This window comes from Cervus canadensis, chromosome X (assembly GCF_019320065.1).
Source record: "Cervus canadensis isolate Bull #8, Minnesota chromosome X, ASM1932006v1, whole genome shotgun sequence".
Lineage (NCBI taxonomy): Eukaryota > Metazoa > Chordata > Mammalia > Artiodactyla > Cervidae > Cervus > Cervus canadensis.
Genome location: NC_057419.1, coordinates 58,912,154 through 58,931,339, shown reverse-complemented (window position 1 = coordinate 58,931,339; position 19,186 = coordinate 58,912,154). Strand labels below are relative to the sequence as shown.

General features: G+C 39.4%; 1 long non-coding RNA gene across 1 annotated transcript in view; it reads left to right on the top strand.

The window, feature by feature from the left end:
- The window catches only part of LOC122435094, a 28,044-nt gene extending 10,363 nt beyond the window's left edge, over positions 1 to 17,681 (top strand). Inside the window, exon 3 of the long non-coding RNA XR_006267582.1 lies at positions 17,633 to 17,681. This is a non-coding gene — a long non-coding RNA (uncharacterized LOC122435094). The remainder of the gene's footprint in view (positions 1 to 17,632) is intronic.
- Positions 17,682 to 19,186: the final 1,505 nt, after the last annotated feature.

The following is a 19,186-nucleotide window of genomic DNA, read 5'->3' as shown; positions in this document are numbered from 1 at the left end:
GAAGAGGGCAAAGAACATAATATATCTGATTTTGGTATTGACCATCTGGTGATGTTCAAGTGTAGAGTCATCTCTTGTGTTACTGGAAAAGGGTGTTTGCAAACTCTGGTAGCCTTTGCTCTGCTTCATTTTATTCTCTAAGGCCAAACTTGCCTGTTACTTCAGGTATCTCTTGAATTCCTACTTTTGCATTCCAATCCCCTATAATGAAAAGAACTTTTTATTTTTTATTTTTTTGGTGTTCATTCTAGAAGGTATTTTAGGTCTTCATAGAACCTGTAAACTTTAGCTTCTTTGGCATTAGTGGTTGGGGCATAGACTTGGATTACTGTGATGTCGAAAGGTTTGCCTTGGAAACAAACTGGGATCACTATATTGTGTTTGAGATTGCACCCTAGTACTGCATTTCAGAGTCTTTTGTTGATTATGAGGTCTAATCCATTTCTTTTAATGGATTCTTTCCCACTGTAGTAGATATAATGGTCATTTGAATTAAATTCACTCCTGCCCATCCATTTTAGTTCACCAATTCCTAAGATACTGATGGTCAATCTTGCCATCTCCTAAACTTGACCACGTCCAGATTACCCTGATTCATGGACCTAACATTCCAGGTTCCTATGCAACATTGTTCTTTACAGCACTGATCACCACCAGACACATCCATAGCTGAGTGTTGGTCCCACTTTGGCCCATGCATTGCATTCTTATTGAAGCTATTAGTAATTGCCCTTCACTCTTCCCCAGTAGCATATTGGACACCTTCCAACCTGTGAAATTCATCTTCTAGTGTCCTGTATTTTGCCTTTTCATACTATCCATGGGATTCTCCAGGCAATACTACTGGAGTAGTTTTCCATTTCCTTCTCCACTGAACCTTCTCCATGATTTGTCAGAACTCTTCACTATTACCCATCTGTCTTAGGTGGCCCTGCATAGCATGGCCCATAGCTTCACTGCATTACACAAGCCCCAGTGCCATGAAAATGTTGTGATCCACAGTGGGGTAACTAAATATTAGATAAATGCTAATCAAACTACAATGAGCTATCGCTGTACACCGGTCAGAATGGCCATCATTTAAAAAAAAAATCTACAAACAAAAGCTTTTAAGTTTAATTAGGTCCAATTTGTTTATTTTTGCTTTTATTTCCAATATTCTGGGAGGTGAGTCATAGAGGATCTTACTGTGATTTATATCGGAGAGTGTTTTGCCTATGTTCTCCTCTAGGAGTTTTATAGTTTCTGGTCTTAAGTTTAGATCTTTAATCCATTTCTAGTTTCTTTTTATGTATGGTGTTAGAAAATGTTCTAGTTTCATTCTTTTACAAGTGGTTGACCAGTTTTCCCAGCACCACTTGTTAAAGAGGTTGTCTTTATTCCATTGTATATTGTTGCCTCCTTTGCCAAAGATAAGGTGTCCATAGGTACATGGATTTATCTCTGGGCTTTCTATTTTTTTCCATTGATTTATATTTCTGTCTTTGTGCCAGGACCATACTGTCTTGATGACAGTGGTTTTGTAGTAGAGTCTGAAGTCAGGCAGGTTGATTCCTCCAGTTCCATTCTTCTTTCTCAAGATTACTTTGGCTATTTGAGGTTTTTTGTATTTCCATACAAATTGTGAAATTATCTGTTCTAGTTCTGTGAAGAATACCATTGGTAGCTTGATAGGGATTGCATTGAATCCATAGATTGCTTTGGTTAGTATACTCATTTTTCACAATTTGATTCTTCCAATCCATGAATATGGTATATTTCTCCATCTATTTGTGTCCTCTTTGATTTCTTTCATCAGTGTTTTATAGTTTTCTATAGGTAGATAGTTTCTTTAGGTAGATATACACCTAAGTTTTTTATTCTTTTTGTTGCAGTGGTGAATGGTATTGTTTCCTTAATTTCTCTTTCTGTTTTCTCATTGTTACTGTATAGGAATGCAAGGGATTTCTGTGTGTTAATTTTATATCCTGCAACTTTACTATATTCATTGATTAGCTCTAGTAATTTTCTGGTAGAGTCTTTAGGGTTTTCTATGTATAGGATCATTTCATCTGCAAACAGCAACAGTTTCACTTCTTCTTTTCCTATCTGGATTCCTTTTACTTCTTTTTCTGCTCTGATTGCTGTGGCCAACACTTCCAAAACTATGTTGAATAGTAGTGGTGAGAGTGGGCACCCTTGTCTTGTTCCTGACTTTAGGGGAAATGCTTTCAATTTTTCACCATTGAGAATAATGTTTGCTGTGGGTTTGTCATATATAGCTTTTATTGTGTTGAGGCATGTTCCTTCTATTCCTGCTTTCTGGAGAGCTTTTTTTTTTTTTTTAAATCATAAATGGATGTTCAATTTTGTCAAAGGCTTTTTCTGCATCTATTGAGATAATCATATGGATTTTATCTTTCAATTTGTTAATGTGATGTATATCAAGGTGAAATGACAGCCTTCAGAATAGGAGAAAATAATAGCAAACGAAGCAACAGACAAAGGATTAATCTCAACAATAGACAAGCAACTCCAGAAGCTCAATTCCAGAAAAATAAATGATCCAATCAAAAAATGGGCCAAAGAACTAAACAGACATTTCTCCAGAGAAGACATACAGATGGCTAACAAACACATGAAAAAATGCTCAACATCACTCATTATCAGAGAAATGCAAATCAAAACCACAATGAGGTACCATTACACACCAGTCAGAATGGCTGTTATCCAAAAGTCTACAAGCAATAAATGCTGGAGAGGGTGTGGAGGAAAGAGAACCCTCTTACACTGTTGGTGGGAATGCAAAATAGTACAGCAACTATGGAGAACAGTGTGGAGATTCCTTAAAAAACTGGAACTAGAACTGCCATATGACCCAGCAATCCCACTCCTGGGCATGTGCACCAAGGAAACCAGATCTGAGGGAGACACATGTACCCCAATGTTCATCGCAACACTGTTTATAATAGCCAGGACATGGAAGCAACCTAGATGTTCATCAGCAGACGAATGGATAAGAAAGCTATGATACATATACACAGTGGAATATTACTCAGCCGTTAAAAAGAATACATTTGAATCATTTCTAATGAGATGGATGAAACTGGAACCCATTATACAGAGTGAAGTAAGCCAGAAAGATAAAGACCATTACAGTATACTAACGCATATATATGGAATTTTAAAAGATGGTAATGATAGCCTTATATGCAGGACAGAAAAAGAGACACAGATGTATAGAACAGATTTTTCGACTCTGTGGGAGAAGGCGAGGGTGGGATGATCTGAGAGACTAGCATTGAAACATGTATAATATCAAGTTTGAAACAAATCGCCAGCCCAAGTTGGATGCATGAAACAAGTGCTCAGGGCTGGTGCACAGGGAAGATCCAGAGGGGTGGGATGGGGAACACATGTAAATCCATGGCTGATTCATGTCAATGTATGGCAAAATCCACTACAATACTGCAAAGTAATTAGCCTCCAACTAATAAAAATAAATGAAAAAAAATCTACAAACAATAAATGCTAGGGAAGATTTAGAGGAAAGTGAACCCTCCTACTGTTGATGGATATGTAAATTGGTGTAGCCAACATGCAGAACAGTATGGAGGTTCCTTATAAAATAAAAATTGAATTATCATGTAACCCTGCAATCTCACTCTTTGGTATATACCCTGTGAAAACCGTAATTTGAAAAGATACATGCTCCCCAGTGTTCATTGCAGCACCATTTACAATATCCAGGACATAGAATCAACCTAAACGTCCATCAACATAGGAATGGATAAAGATGACGTGGTACATGTACATGATGAAATATATCTCAGCCATAAAATGGAATAAAATAATGCCATTTGCAGAGATGTGAATATACCTGGAGACTTCCCTGGTAGCTCAGATGGTAAAGCATCTGCCTACAATGCGGGAGACCTGAGTTCAATCCCCAGGTTGGTAAGATCTCCTGGAGAAGGAAATGGCAACCGACTCCAGTATTCTTGCCTGGAAAATCCCATGGACAGAGAAGCCTTGTAGGCTACAGTCCATGGGATTTCAAAGAGTTGGACACGACTGAGCAACTTCACTGTCTTTTCCTACAGAGTGAATAAAGTCAGAAAAAGCAAAATAAATACTGCATAATATCACTTATATGTGGAACGTAGAAAAAATGGTTCAGATGAACTTATTTGAAAAACAGAAATAGAGATGCAGACATAGAGAAATACTTATGGTTGTTTAGGGGGAAGGGAGGTGAGATGAATTGGGATATTGGGATTGACATATATTGTTTGTTCTATGTATAAATAGATAGCTAATGTGAACCTACCTTATAGCACAGGAAACTCTAATCAATGCTCTGTGGTGATCTAAGTGGGAAAGAAAATCTGAAAAAGAGGGTCTCTATGTATATGTATAACTGATTCACTTTGCTGAACAGAAGAAGCTAGTACAATATTGTAAAAAACAAATTATACTCCAATAAAATTAACAAGAAAAGTGCTGCAAAATATTCAGTTTCTCAAGTCATGTTTCATAACATTTCTAAGAGAAAAATGAGTCATTTAGTCAAGAAATATCTATTGTGTAAGTTTTGTGCCAAGTATGATGCTAGGCAGCAGAAATCCCATAGCAGATATGACAGACATAGGCCCTTCCCTCACCAAATTTGCAGTTAAAAAGACTAGTTATTACAAAGATCATACACACACTTAAGTGTGCAGTTATATATAGCAATTAGTAATTGAAAGAAGTCTCAGTTCTGTGAGCACACAAAATCAAAGGACCAACTTGGTCCTAGCAAGTAGGAAAGGGAACAGTCAGGGAAAACTTCCCGAAGGAAGAGTCCTGAGGGGAAGCTAGACAGGAAAGGAGAGAAGGAACAAGAGGCATCAAGGATTCCTTCATTCAATCAGTCGTGAAGTACGTCTTGCCTGCATGCTAAGTCGCTTCAGTTGTGTCTCACTCTGCAACCCACTGGACTGAAGCCCACAAGGCTTCTCTGTCCATGGCATTTCCCAGGCAAGAATACTAGAGTGGATTGCCATTTCTTTCTCCAGAGGATCTTCCTGACCCAAGGATTGAACTGGCATCTCTTATGTCTCCTGTATTGGCAGAGAGTTTCTTCACCACTAGCGCTACCTGGGAAGCCCAAGTACTTCTTAGGCATCTGCTATTTACTAGACATTCTTCTAGGTACTAGAGATATAGTGCTTTGCATATATTAATTCAGTTAGTCATTTCAGTCACCCTACCAAGTATTACTATTACTGCCCCCATGTTATAGAAGAGGAAGCTGAGGCACAGAGAAGTTATGTTCCCCAGAATCACTCAACTAATAGGTAGCAGAACTGGGATTTGAATTTAGACAGTCTGGCTCCAGAAGTCATGCTCTTAACCACTATGTTCTACTGCTCTTCTCATGAAGCTTGCTTTACAGTGGGAGCTGCTAGACAATAATAATGGAAATACATATGGTGATTTTAGGTAAAGATAAGACTGATAAATTAAAAGAAGATAATGGAGGAAAGTGAACCCTTCCATACTGTTGGTGGGAATGCAAACTGGCACAATCACTGTAGTATGGAGGTTCCTTAAAAAAACTGAACAGAATGGAGGTTCCTTAAAAGTCTGAAAATAGAGCTACCATATGTTCCAGCAACCCATCTCCTGGGTACATATCCAGAGAAAACCATAATTCAAAAGTTTACATGCACCCCAATGTTAATTGCAGCACTAGTCACAATAGCCACAGAAGAAACCTAAATGTCCATTAACAGAGGAATGGATAAAGAAGATGTGGTACATATATACCATGTAATATTACTCTGCCATAAAAAGAACAAAATAATGCCATTATCAGCAACATGGATGGACCTAGAGATTCTCATAGTGAGTGATGTGAGTCAGACAAAGACAATTATCATATGATATAACTGATATGTGGAATCTAAAAAAAAAAAAAAAAAAAGCTACAAATGAGCTTATCTACAAAACCAAAATAGAGTTGCAGATGTAGAAAATAAACTTATAGTTACCAGGAGGTAACGGGGGGAGGAGAAATTGAAAGACTGGGATTGAAATGTTCACACTTCTATATATAAAATAGATAACTAATAAAGACCTAATATATAGCACAAAGAACTCTGTTCAGTACTTTGTAATGACCTATATGGGGAAAGAATCTAAAACAAACAAGTTAATATATGTATTTGTATAACACTTTCACTTTGCTGTACATCTGAAACACAACATTGTAAATCAGTTATACTCCAATAACAATTTTAAAAAAATAAATAACATTTTAAAAAAGAAGATAAGGGAATAGAGTGGTGGTAGAAGGAGAAATGTTGAACACAGATTGATCAGAAAAGGGTTCTTTTCAGAGATGACACTGAAGTAGAGACCTGAGAAGTAGTCAGTCACACGGTTATCTGGACAAAGTGTTCCGGGCAGAGGGAACCAGTAAAGTGGTTCTAAAGCAGGAGCATGCTTGGCCTATGACAGAAAGTAGTCAGGAACTTGGCTGATTGAGGGGAACAGTAGTGTATTGAGGAGGTAGGCAAAGACAAGTGGTATTTTGTAAATCATAGTGAGGAGTATGGATTTTTATTCTAATTATGATAGGCAGCAGTTGAGAGTTTTTTTTTAATAACATTTTAGGTTTACTCTTTTATTCAATTTTTTAAAAAAATTACAACACTTTATTGCAGCATCGGCAAAGGTCAGATTTCTGAAGCTGGTGAAGATCGGGCAGCATTTCCATGTGAAATGTTACAATTTTACAGTTTTGCTTCTTATTTAATTATACATGCAGAAACTAAAACATGGTAAAAGAAAAAATGCAAAACAGCTAGAAAAAAAGATGTAATCAAGTTGTAGCTTACAGATGTGCTTGCTCTTCAACTAAATTTACTATGCCTACTGGAAAGCAAATGAAAGACAACTATCCTAATAAATTAACAGATTGGCCAGAAACAGACTAAGAACTCTCATTTCTGTGTAGTGTGGGGAAAACAAAACAAAACAAAAACAAAAGCAAAATAAAAGCTCTACTGTTTCCATACTTTGTTTAGAGACAGTTTAAAAGTTAAAAGTTATTTTGGCCTTAGAGCGTTCTTATTACTAGTGAAAAATCTGGTTATATTACTATTCTTTTTTTAATTTATTTTTATTAGTTGAAAGCTGATTACTTTACAATATTGTAGTGGTTTTTCAGTTGAGTCACTCAGTCGTGTCTGACTCTTTGTGACCCCATGGACTGCAGCACACCAGGCTTCCCTGTCCATCACCAACTCCCAGAGCTTGTTCAAACTCATGTGCATCGAGCTGGTGATGACATCCAACCATCTCATTCTCTGTGGTCACCTTCTCCTCCCGCCTTCAGTCTTTCCCAGCATCAGGGTCTTTTCCAATGAGTCAATTCCTTACATCAGGTGGCCAAAGTGTTGGAGTTTCAGCTTTAGCATCAGTCTTTCCAGTGAATACTCAGGATTGATTTCCTTTATGGCTGACTGGTTTGACAAGAGACTTCTTCAACACCACAGTTTAAAAGCCTCAATTCTTTGGTGCTCAGCTTTCTTTATGGTCCAATACTCACATGCATACATGACTACTGGAAAAACCAGAGCTTTGACTAGACAGAAGGTGGCATAAGCCCTCTTGGAGGAGGTCACCGTTAGCCCCACCATAGAGCCACTGAGCATACGACACACAAACTGGGGAGTAAAATTATCAAGTTTTTAAGGATCATTTTGACTGATATGAAAATAAGTTGTACTGGGACAACAATGGAGGCATGAAAACCAGTCAGGAGATTATTACAAGTATCCAGGAAATAGATGATGGTGACATGGATTGGAGTATAATAGTGGGTATGAAAAAATAGACTGATGGTAAACATATTATTGGATTCATAAACTGATATGAATAGGACATGGATGGGATGAGGAGGTACTAAGGTAAAGACAGGGACATCTAAAATGATTCTTGGATATTTAGCCTATGTAATAGTGTAGTGCTATTCACTGAGACAGGAAAGACGGGAAGATAACCATAGGATGTCAGAATTGGAAGGGTCCCACATGTTGCACATGGAAAAATTAAAGAGCAGAAATGTTAATAGATCCGCCTGGGGTCAACCAGTGAGTTAGGGGCAGAGATAAATGATCACATTTTCACACTCTTCCAGAAACTTGTATGTTCTTCATCCTTCTAACTAAACTGCCTAATAATTCATATAATGGGAGATAGGGGAGAGTAATTGAAGCCTTAACCAAGATTGCCTTTTGTAGATGAGAATTGTGGGTGACTAGCAAATAATTTGCATCTGCCTACCTGAATTCTGCTAGGTATTTTCAAGCAATGTTTCAATTGAGATTATTGATATGTTTTTCTGATTTACAATTCCTTCTTTGCTATATTTTTAATTGGAGGATGATTGCTTTACAATATTGTGTTAGCTTCTGCCATTTATCAAAATGATTAAGCCATAGGAATACATATGTCCCATCCATTTGAATCTCCATCCCAACTCCCACCCCTCTAAGTTTTCACAGAGTATCGGGTTTGAGCTCCCTGCATCATACAGCAAATTCCCACTGGCTCTCTACTTTACATACGGTAATATATATGTTTCAGTGTTACTCTTTCAATTCGTCCCTCACTTTCCTTCCTTCAGTGTGACCACCAGTCTGTTCCCTATGTCTGCATCTTCATTTCTGCTCTGCAAATAGGTTCATCAATACCATCTTTCTAGATTCCATATATATCTGTTAGATACAGTATTTGTTTGTCTCCTTCTGACTTACTTCACTCTGTAAAATAGGCTCTAGGTTCATCCATCTCATCAGAATTGACTCAAATGCACTCCTTTTATGGTTAAGTAATATTCTATTGTATATATATACCAAAACTTCTTTATCCAATCATCTGTGGATGGGCATCTAGGTTGCTTTCATGTCCAAGCTATTGTAAATAGTGCTGTGATGAACATTGAGGTACATGTGTCTTCTTCAATTATGGTTTCCTCAGGGTGTATGTCCACAGTAGTGGGATTGTTGGGTCATATGGTAGTTTCATCCTAGTTTTTAAGGAATATCCATGCTATTATCCATAGTGGCTGTATAAACTACATTCCCTTCAACAATGCAAGAGAGTTCTATTTTCTCCACAACCTCCCCAGTGTTTATTGTCTTTAGATTTTTTTGATGATGGCCCTTCTGACTGGTGTGAGGTGATACTTCATTGTAGTTTTTACTTACATTTTTCTAATAATGAGCAACGTTGAACAACTTTTTATGTGTTTATTAGCTATCTGTATGTCTTCTTTGGAGAAATGTCTGTTTAGGTCTTCTGCCCACTTTTTGTTTTTCTGGTATTGAACTGTATGAACTATTTGTATATTTTGGAGATTAATCCTTTGTCAATTGTTTCATTTGCTACTATTTTCTCTCATTGCAAGAATTGTCTTTTCACTTTGTTTAGTTTCCTTTGCTGTGCAAAACCTTTTAAGTTTAATTAGGTCCCACTTGCTTATTTTGTTTTCATTTCCATTACTCTAGGAAGTTGGTCATAGAAGATATTGCTATGATTTATGTCAGTGAGTGTGCTGCCTATGTTATCCTTATGAGCTTTATATTTTCTGGCTTTATATCTAAATCTTTAACCCATTTTGAGTTTATTTTTGTGTATGGTATTAAGTGGTGTTCTGATTTCATTGTTTTACATGTAGCTATAAAGAACCACAATTCCCCTGTCTGGTTTCATTCTTTTACATGTAGCTGTCTGCTTGTTGAAGAGGCTGTCTTTTCACCATTGTATATTCTCTCCACCTTTGTCAAAGTTAAGGTGCCCAGAGCTGCATAGGTTTTGCTCTGGGCTCTCTATCTTGTTCCATTGGTTTATATTTCTCTTTTTGTGCCAGTAACACACTATCTTGATTACTGTAGCTTTATAGTATTGTCTGAAGTCAGGAATGTTGATTCCTCCAGCTCCATTCTCCTTTCTTAAGATTTCTGTTGCTATTCAGGGTCTTTTGTGTTAAGTGTTAGTCACACAATCATGTCTGACTCTTTGCAATCTCATGGACTGGAACCCACCAGCTCATCTGTCCAGGGTATTCTCCAGGCGAGAATACTGGAGTGGGTGGGCATTCTCTTCTCCAAGGAATCTTCCTGACCCTAGGATCAAACTCAGGTCTCCTGCACTGTACACAGATTCTTTACCATCTGAGCCGTGTGTTTCCATAGAAATTGTGAATTTTTTATTCTAGTTCGGTGGAAAAATAATATTGGTAGCTTGATAGGGATTACACTGAATCTGTAGATTGCCTTGGGTACTATAGTCATTTTCACAATACTGATTCTTCCAATTCAGGAACATGGTATAACTCTCCATCTATTTATGTTGTCTTTGATTACTTTCATCAGCATTTTATAGTTTTCTGCATACAGGTCTTTTGTCTCTTTAGGTAAGTTTATTCCTAGTATTTTATTTTTTCTGTTGCAATGATGAATGTGATTGTTTCTTTAATTTCTCTTTCTGATTTTTCATTGTTAGTATGTACGAATTCAAATGATTTCTGTGTATTAATTTTACATCCTGTGATTTTACTACACTCATTGATTAGCTCTAGTAATTTTCTGGTGACATCTTTAGGGTTTTCTGTGAGGCTGTCACGGCTAACGCCATGACAGGCAGCCTAGATTAGGAGTAGGCCTGGTTTCCCGGGGTAACATAATTATCAGGCCTCCTGGAGCCAGCCAATCAACATATGCCTAGCAAGAAAAAAGGGAACCTATCAGGGGAAAGCTGAAAGCCCCACGTTGGGCCAACAAAAATTACCTTGCAACTGTGTAACCAATCCGCTTGCGCCAACTACCTGCTGCTTTTTTTGACCTAATAAATACCCGAGAAAACTGGGGCTCGGGGCCTTTCATCCTCACACACTTGGTGAGGGCGGGAGGCCCTGGCTCGAGTCAGTAATAAATTCCCCTATTGCAAGTTGCATTGTTTCAAGGAGTCTTCTTTCCCGACTGGGGACTCGGACTATGGGCAGAACATTTTCCATGTATAGTATTGGGCTTCCCTGGTAGCTCAGCTGGTAAAGAATCTGCCTGCAATGCAGGAGACCCTGGTTCGATTCCTGAGTCAGGAAGATCCCCTGGAGAAGAGATAGGCTACCCAGTCCGGTATTTTTGCTCTTTCTTGGTGGCTAGGTGGTAAAGAATCTGCCTGCAGTGTGGGAGACCCTGGTTCGATCCATGAGTTGGGAAGATCTCCTGGAGGAGGGCATGGCAACCCACTTTAGTATTCTTGCCTGGAGAATCCCCATAGACAGATGTGCCTGGCGGGCTACAGTCCATGAGGTCGCAAAGAGTCAGACATAACTGAGTGAGTAGGCAAAGCACAGCACATGGATAATATTATGTCATCAGCAAACAGTGAGTTTTACTTCTTTTCCAAACTGGATTTCTTATATATTTTTTCTTCTCTGATTGCTGTGAATAAGACTTCCAAAACTACATTGAATAGTGGTGGTGAGAATGGGCAGCCTTGTCTTGTTTCTGTTCTTAGGAAATGCTTGCATTTTTTCCTCATTGAGAATAATGTTTTCTGTGTGTTTGTCATTAATTGCCTTTATTATGTTGATTTATGCTCTTTTTATGCTTACTTTTTGAAGTTTTTATCATAATGGGTGTTGAATTTTTCAGAAACCTTCTCTGCATCTATTGAGATGCTCATATGGTTTTGTCTTTCAATTTGTTAATATGGTGTATCACATTGATTGATTTGCATATACTGAAGAATCCTTGCATCCTTCGGATAAAGCCTACTTGATCATGATAAATGATCATTTTTGTGTGCTGTTGAATTCTGTTTGCTAGGATTTCATTGAGCATTTTTGCATCTATGTTCATCAGAGTTATTGGCCTTTAATTTTACTTTCTTTTTGTGTCATCTTTGTGTGGTTGTGGTTTCAGGGTGATGGTGGCCTTGTGGAATGAGTTTTGGAGTTTTCCTTCCTCTGCTGTGTGAAGTTGCTTCAGTTGTGTCTGACTCTTTGCACCCCCATGAACTGTAGCCCACCAGACTCCTCTGTCCATGGATTTCCCAGGCAAGAATGATGGAGTGGGTTGCCATTTCATTCTCCAGATAATATTCCCAACCCAGGGATCAAACCCATGTCTCTTGTGTCTTCTGCATTGGCAGGAGGGTTATTTTCCATTGTTTCTACCTGGGAAGCCCCGCCTCCTTCATAGCTCTTGACATTAAACACCCAAGGTAGGGAAATGCTGGAGGGGGCCACATTTAATTCCAGAATTTGTGAAGATAACAATGGAATATATTGAGAATTATTGAACTCATACATTTGAATAAGAACAAAATAAATGTTTACTATCCATTAACCTACAGTGCATGGGGTCACAAAGAGTCAGAAACAACTGAGCAAATAGAACTTTCACTTTCAAACTATGTTAATATAGAAAACAACCATAAAATGTCTGTATCAACTTCCAAGTGCCAATAACTCAAGAATTAGTATAAACCCTTAGTTTCTCTTTTGATCCTATCTAAATTTACTTTACTTCTCCTGGTTCTGTTGATCTCTACCCTGGAATTGGTTGTCTTATTCAATTCAATTCAGTCGCTGTCTTGTCCGACTAATTGTGACCCCATGAAACGCAGCACGCCAGGCCTCCCTGTCCATAATGAACTCCCAGGGTTCACACAAACTCATGTCCACTGAGAAGGTGAGTCATCCAACCATCTCATCCTCTGTCGTCCCCTTCTCCTCCTGCCCTCAATCTTTCCCAGCATCAGGGTCTTTTCAAATGAGTCAGCTCTTTGCATCAGGTAGCCAAAGTATTGGAGTTTCAGCTTCAAAATCAGTCCCTCCAATGAACACCGAGGACTGATCTCCTTTAGGATGGACTGGTCGGATCTCCTTGCAGTCCAGGGGACTCTCAAGAGTGTTCTCCAACACCACAGTTCAAAAGCATCAATTTCTCAATGCTCAGCTTTCTTTATAGTCCAACTCTCACATCCATACATGACTACTGGAAAAACCATAGCCATGACTAGACGTACCTTTGTTGACAAAGTAATATCTCTACTTTTTAATATGCTGTCTAGCCTGGTCATAACTTTCCTTCAAAGGAGTAGTGAAAGTGAAATTGAATTTGCTCAGTCTTGTCTGCCCCTTTGTGACCCCATGAATTCTATCCTACCAGGCTTCTCCATCCATGTGATTTTCCAGGCAAGAGTACTGGAGTCGGTTGCCATTTCCTTCTCCAGGGGATGTTCCCCACCCAGGGATCAAGACCAGGTCTCCCCCATTCTAGGCAGACACTTTTACCATCTGAGCCACCTGGGAAGGAGCATGCATGGAGAGTAGATGCTGAACGACAGGATTCTAGATGGAGGTGAAAATATCCACAGACGAAGTCAGTGTAGGGTGTGCTGAGTCTAAGGTGTCTGAGGGCAGGTAGAAAGAAAGGGGTGAATTGATCTGAGAAGGAAAGTTGGAAGCACCCAGGTTTTTATGCGAGATTCTTCCACTTCACGGCCACAGCAAACTCAATCCCGCAAGGTTCCTACAAGGAGTAAGCGTCGTTTAATTTCATGGCTGCAATTACCATATGCAGCGATTTTGGAGCCCTAAAAAATAAAGCCAGCCACTGTTTCCAATGCTTCCCCATCTATTTGCCATGAAGTAATGGGACCGGATGCCATAATCTTAGTATTCTGAATGTTGAGTTTAGGCCAACTTTTTCACTCTCCTCTTTCAGTTTCATCAAGAGGCTCTTTAGTTCTTCTTCACTTTCTGCCATAAGGGTGGTATCATCTGCATATCTGAGGTTATTGATATTTCTCCCAGCAATCTTGATTCCAGGTTGTGCTTCCAGCCCAGCATTTCTCATGATGTACTCTGCATATAAGTTAAATAAGCAGGGTGACAATATACAGCCTCGACGCACCCTTTTTCCTATTTGGAACCAGTTAGTTGTTCTGTGTCCGGTTCTAACTGTTCTTCCTGACCTGCATACAGGTTTCGCAAGAGGCAGGTCAGGTGATCTGGTATTCCCATCTCTTTCAGAGTTTTCCACAGTGTATTGTGAGTCACACAGTTAAGGCCTTTGGCATAGTCAATAAAGCAGAAATAGAAGTTTTTCTGGAACTCTGTTACTTTTTTATGATCCAACGGATGTTTGCAACTTGATATCTGGTTCCTCTGTCTTTTCTAAAACCAGTTTGAACATCTGGAAGTTTATGGTTCACATATTGCTGAAGCCTGGCTTGGAGAATTTTGAGCATTACTTTATTAGCATGTGAGATGAGTGCAATTGGGTGGTAGTTTGAGCATTCTTTGCCATTGCCTTTCTTTCAGATTTGAATGAAAACTGACCTTTTCCAGTCCTGTGGCCACTGCTGAGTTTTCTAAATTTGCTGGCATATTGAGTGCAGCACCTTCACAGCATCATCTTTCAGGATTTGAAATAGCTCAACTGGAATTCCATCGCCTCCACTAGCTTTGTTCATAATGATGCTTCCTAAGGCCACTTGAATTCCCATTCCAGGATGTCTGGCTCTAGGTGAGTGATCACACCATCGTGATTATCTGGGTCATGAAGATCTTTTTTGTACAGTTCTTCTGTGTATTTGTGCCACCTCTTCTTAATATCTTCTGCTTGTGTTAGGTCCCTACCATTTCTGCCTTTATCGAGCCCATCTTTGCATGAAATGTTCCCTTGGTATCTCAAATTTTCTTGAAGAGATCTCTAGTCTTTCCCATTCTATTGTTTCCTCTTTTTCTTTGCATGGATCACCGAGGAAGGCATTTTTATCTCTCCTTGCTATTCTTTGGAACTCTGCATTCAAATGGGATTATCTTTCCTTTTCTCCTTTGATTTTCACTTCTCTTCTTTTCACAGCTACTTGTAAGGCCTCCACAGACAGCCATTTTCCTTTTTTCATTTCTTTTTCTTGGGGATGTCTTGATGTGTGTCTTCTGTACAATGTCACGAACCTCCGTCCATAGTTCATCAGGTACTCTGTCTGTCAGATCTAGTCCCTTAAATCTATTTCTCACTTCCAGTGTATAATCATAAGGGATTTGATTTAGGTCATACCTGAATGGTCTAGTTGTTTTCCACACTTTTTTTGATATAAGTCTGAATTTGGCAATAAGGAATTAATGATCTGAGCCACAGTCAGCTCCCATTCTTGTTTTTGCTGACTGTATAGAGCTTCTATATCTTTGGCTGCAAAGAATATAATCAATCTGATTTTGGTGTTGATCATCTAGTGATGTTCATGTATAGTTTCTTTTCTTGTGTTGTTGGAAGAGGGTGTTTGCTATGACTAGTACATTCTCTTGGCAAAACTCTATTAGCCTTTGCCCTGCTTCATTCTGTATTCCAAGGCCAAATTTGCCTGTTATTTTAGGTGTTTCTTGACTTCCTACTTTTGCATTCCATTCCCCTATAATGAAAGGACATCTTTTTTGGTTGTTAGTTCTGAAAGGTCTTGTAGGTCTTCATAGAACCATTCAACTCCAGCTTCTTTAGCATTACTGGTCAGGGTATAGACTTAGATTACTGTGGTATTGAAAGGTTTGCCTTGGAAAGGAACAGAGATCATTCTGTCATTTTTGAGATTGCATCCAAGTACTGCATTTCAGACTCTTTTGTTGACCATGATGGCTACTCCATTTCTTCTAAGGGATTCCTGCCCACAGTAGTAGATATAATGGTCCTCTGAGTTAAATTCCCCCATTCCAGTCCATCTTAGTTCATTGATTCCTAGAATGTTGACATTCACTCTTGCCATCTCCTGTTTTACCACTTCAAATTTGCCTTGATTCATGGACCTAACATTCCAGGTTCCTATGCAATATTATTCTTTACAGCATCACACCCTGCTTCTATCACCAGTCACATCCACAACTGGGTGTTGTTTTCTCTTTGGCTCCATCCTTTCATTCTTTCTGGAGTTATTTCTCCACTGCTCTCCAGTAGCATGTTGGGCACCTAGCGACCTTGGGAGTTCATCTTTTAGTGTCCTACCTTTTTGCCTTTTCATACTGTTCATGGGGTTCTCAAGGCAAGAATAGTGAAGTGGTTTGCCATTCCCTTCTCCAGTGGACCACATTCTGTTAGTCCTCTCCACCATGACCCGTGCATCTTGGGTGGCCCCACATGGCATGGCTTAGTTTTGTTGAGTTAGACAAGGCTGTGGTCCATGTGATCAGATTGGCTAGTTGTCTGTGATTGTGGTTTCAGTCTGTCTGCCTTCTGATGCCCTCTCTCAGTGCCTACCATCTTACTTGGGTTTCTCTTACCTTGGACGTGGGGTATCTCTTCATGGCTGCTCCAGCAAAACACAGGTGCTGCTCCTTACCTTGGACGTGGGGTAGCTCCTCTCGGTTGCTGCTCCTGACCTTGCTGTCTTATTACTTCACTTCAGTTCAGTTCAGTCATTCAGTCATGTCCAACTCTTTGTGACCCCGTGGACTGCAGCATGCCAGGTCTCCCTGTCCATTGGCAAATCCTGGAGTTTACTCAAATGGATACAATGGACACATTGTATTGCCAACGGATGTTGGCAATTTGATCTCTGGTTCCTCTGTCTTTTCTAAATCCAGCATGTACATCTGGAAGTTCTTGGTTCATGTACTGTTAAAGATCAGCTTAAAAGATTTTGAGCATTACCTTGCTAGCATGTGAAAATGAACACAATTGTACAGCAGTTTGAATATTTTTTGGCATTTCCCTTGAAAGGTTGTTGCTGAACCATGAAAAGACTCTGGGATTCTTGGCCTCTGGAGGAGAAGATTCAATCCAGGGCCAGAAACGAGGTTGATCCCTCAGAGCTTTTGTGTAATAAAGTTTTATTCAAGTATAAAGGAGATAGAGAAAGCTTCTGAGATAGACATCAGAAGGGGGCAGAAAGAGTACCCCCCTGCTAGTCTTTAGCTGGATGTTATATAGTCACTAGCAGTCTGCTAATGAAAGGTATGTCTTAAAACTCAGTATGGCACCAGGGCCCTCATCAGTAAGATGTATTTTGGGATAATCTTGGCACCAGATGAATCATCCTGGGCCATAAAACAATTGACTTGAATCTTGTAGAAGGGCAGATTACCATACAAATAGTTTCATTTACATAGATTAGGGGAACAATGTCTGGGTATAACATAATGGTTTGTTAAGTAGGTTCTGAGCCATTAGGTGGAACCGACTTGAAGACAGAGTCTGGGGTAAATGCATAGTACATTAACATAGCTTAAGACAGACATTTCCATAAGAAAAATGCGTTGGTTAACTCAAGGTTTGAGAATAGTTAACTTCAGGTGAAACCAGGTGTCATTAAGACAACAGTATTTTAAGAGAAATCTTTTTAAATTTGTATAGAGAAGGGGAAAAAAATATCACTAGTTTGTTTCCTCCTGCCACTTAAAAGAGATAAAAATGTCTGACACTTGCAGCCTATTTCCTCCCTATGGAGACCCCTGGCCTTCCTGCCTGTTACCCTCTCACCCTTCTTCAGGATTAGAATGAAAAATGACCTTTTCCTGTCCTGGCCATTGCTGAATTTTACAAATTCACTGGCATATTGAGTGCAGCATTTTAACAGCACCATCTTTTAGGATTTGAAATAACTCAGCTGGACAGCTGGAATTCCACCACATCCACTAGCTTTGTTCATAGTCATGCTTCTTAAGGCCCACTTGACTTCACACTCCAGGATGTCTGGCTTTTGGTGAGTGAACATACCATCATGATTATCCGGGTCATTAAGGCCTTTTTTATTCTGCTCTTTGTATTCTTGCCACTTCTTCTTAATCTCTTCTGCTTCTTTTAGGTCCTTGCCATTTCTGTTGAAGAAGGAATTCATAGGGCCTGGAATCCATCTTAGGCATGTTCATGCTGATCATGCTCAGCCACCTCTCCAATGGACTCTGAACTCTGTGTTTAGTGTCTATGGAAATGACAACAGAAGGATAAGACCCCCTCTGGACAGGGGGATCTTGAAGATCTTATCCAGGTTACTCATCGCCTAAGAGAACACATACACTAATCACCCCTTCTTCCAGACATGAATTAGCCATAAAGTTTTCTGTACCTGTCAGAGTGTAACCTCATGCTTATTGATTATTGGCTAATTGTTTAACTGTCTGAGCACATGGCACATGAGTGATGGGGTTACTGGGATTGTATTTACCCTTCCTTAGTTTATGTAAGTCTCAAGGAATTTGGGGTGGTGGGTTCGGACACGTACACATGGGGTATAAAAGATTTTCACAAATGCTGGTCGGGGTCGTTGGCTAAGAGGAGACTCTGCCTTGGGTCTGCCGGTGTAATAAACTGCACTCCACTATCTGCATTGTCCTTCTGAGTGAGTTTGTTTCCTGGAATGCGTGTCTACAACACTGTCCTTTATTTTCCTGGGCTCCAAAATCACTGTGGACTGTGACTACAGTCAGGAAATTTAAAGACTCTTGCTCCTTGGAAGAAAAGCTATGACAAACCTAGACTACATATTAAAAACCAGATACATCACTTTGTCAATAAAGGTCTGTATAGTCAAAGCTATGGTTTTTCTGGCAGTCGTGTACAGATGTGAGATTTGGACCATAAGGAAAGCTGAGCACTGAAGAATTGATGCTTTTGAATTATGGTGCTGGAAAAGACTCTTTAGAAGCTCTCGGACAGCAAGGAAATCAAATCAGTCAATCCTAAAGGAAATCAACCCTGAATATTTTTTGAAAGGACTGATGCTGAAGTTCCAATACTTTGGCCACCTGATGCAAAGAGCCAACTCATTGGAAAAGACCCTGATGCTGGGAAAGATTGAGAGCAAGAGGAGAAGGGGGTGACAGAGGACCAGATCATTGGATGACATCACCAACTCAATGGACATGAGTTAAGCAAACTCTGGGAAATAGTGAAGGACAGGGAAGCCTGGCATGCTGCTGTCCATGTAGTCAGGAAGAGTCAGATATGACATAGTGATTGAATAACAATGAAGCAGTGAAAGTATTCTCACAGGATTCAGTTTATGGCCTTGTTCTGACAATCATAAACTGAATCTGTGAGAATACTTTCACTGCTTCATTGTTGTTCAGTCACTATGCGGTGTCTGACTCTTCATGACTGCATGGACAGCATCATGTCAGGCTTCCCTGTCCTTCACTAGGTGA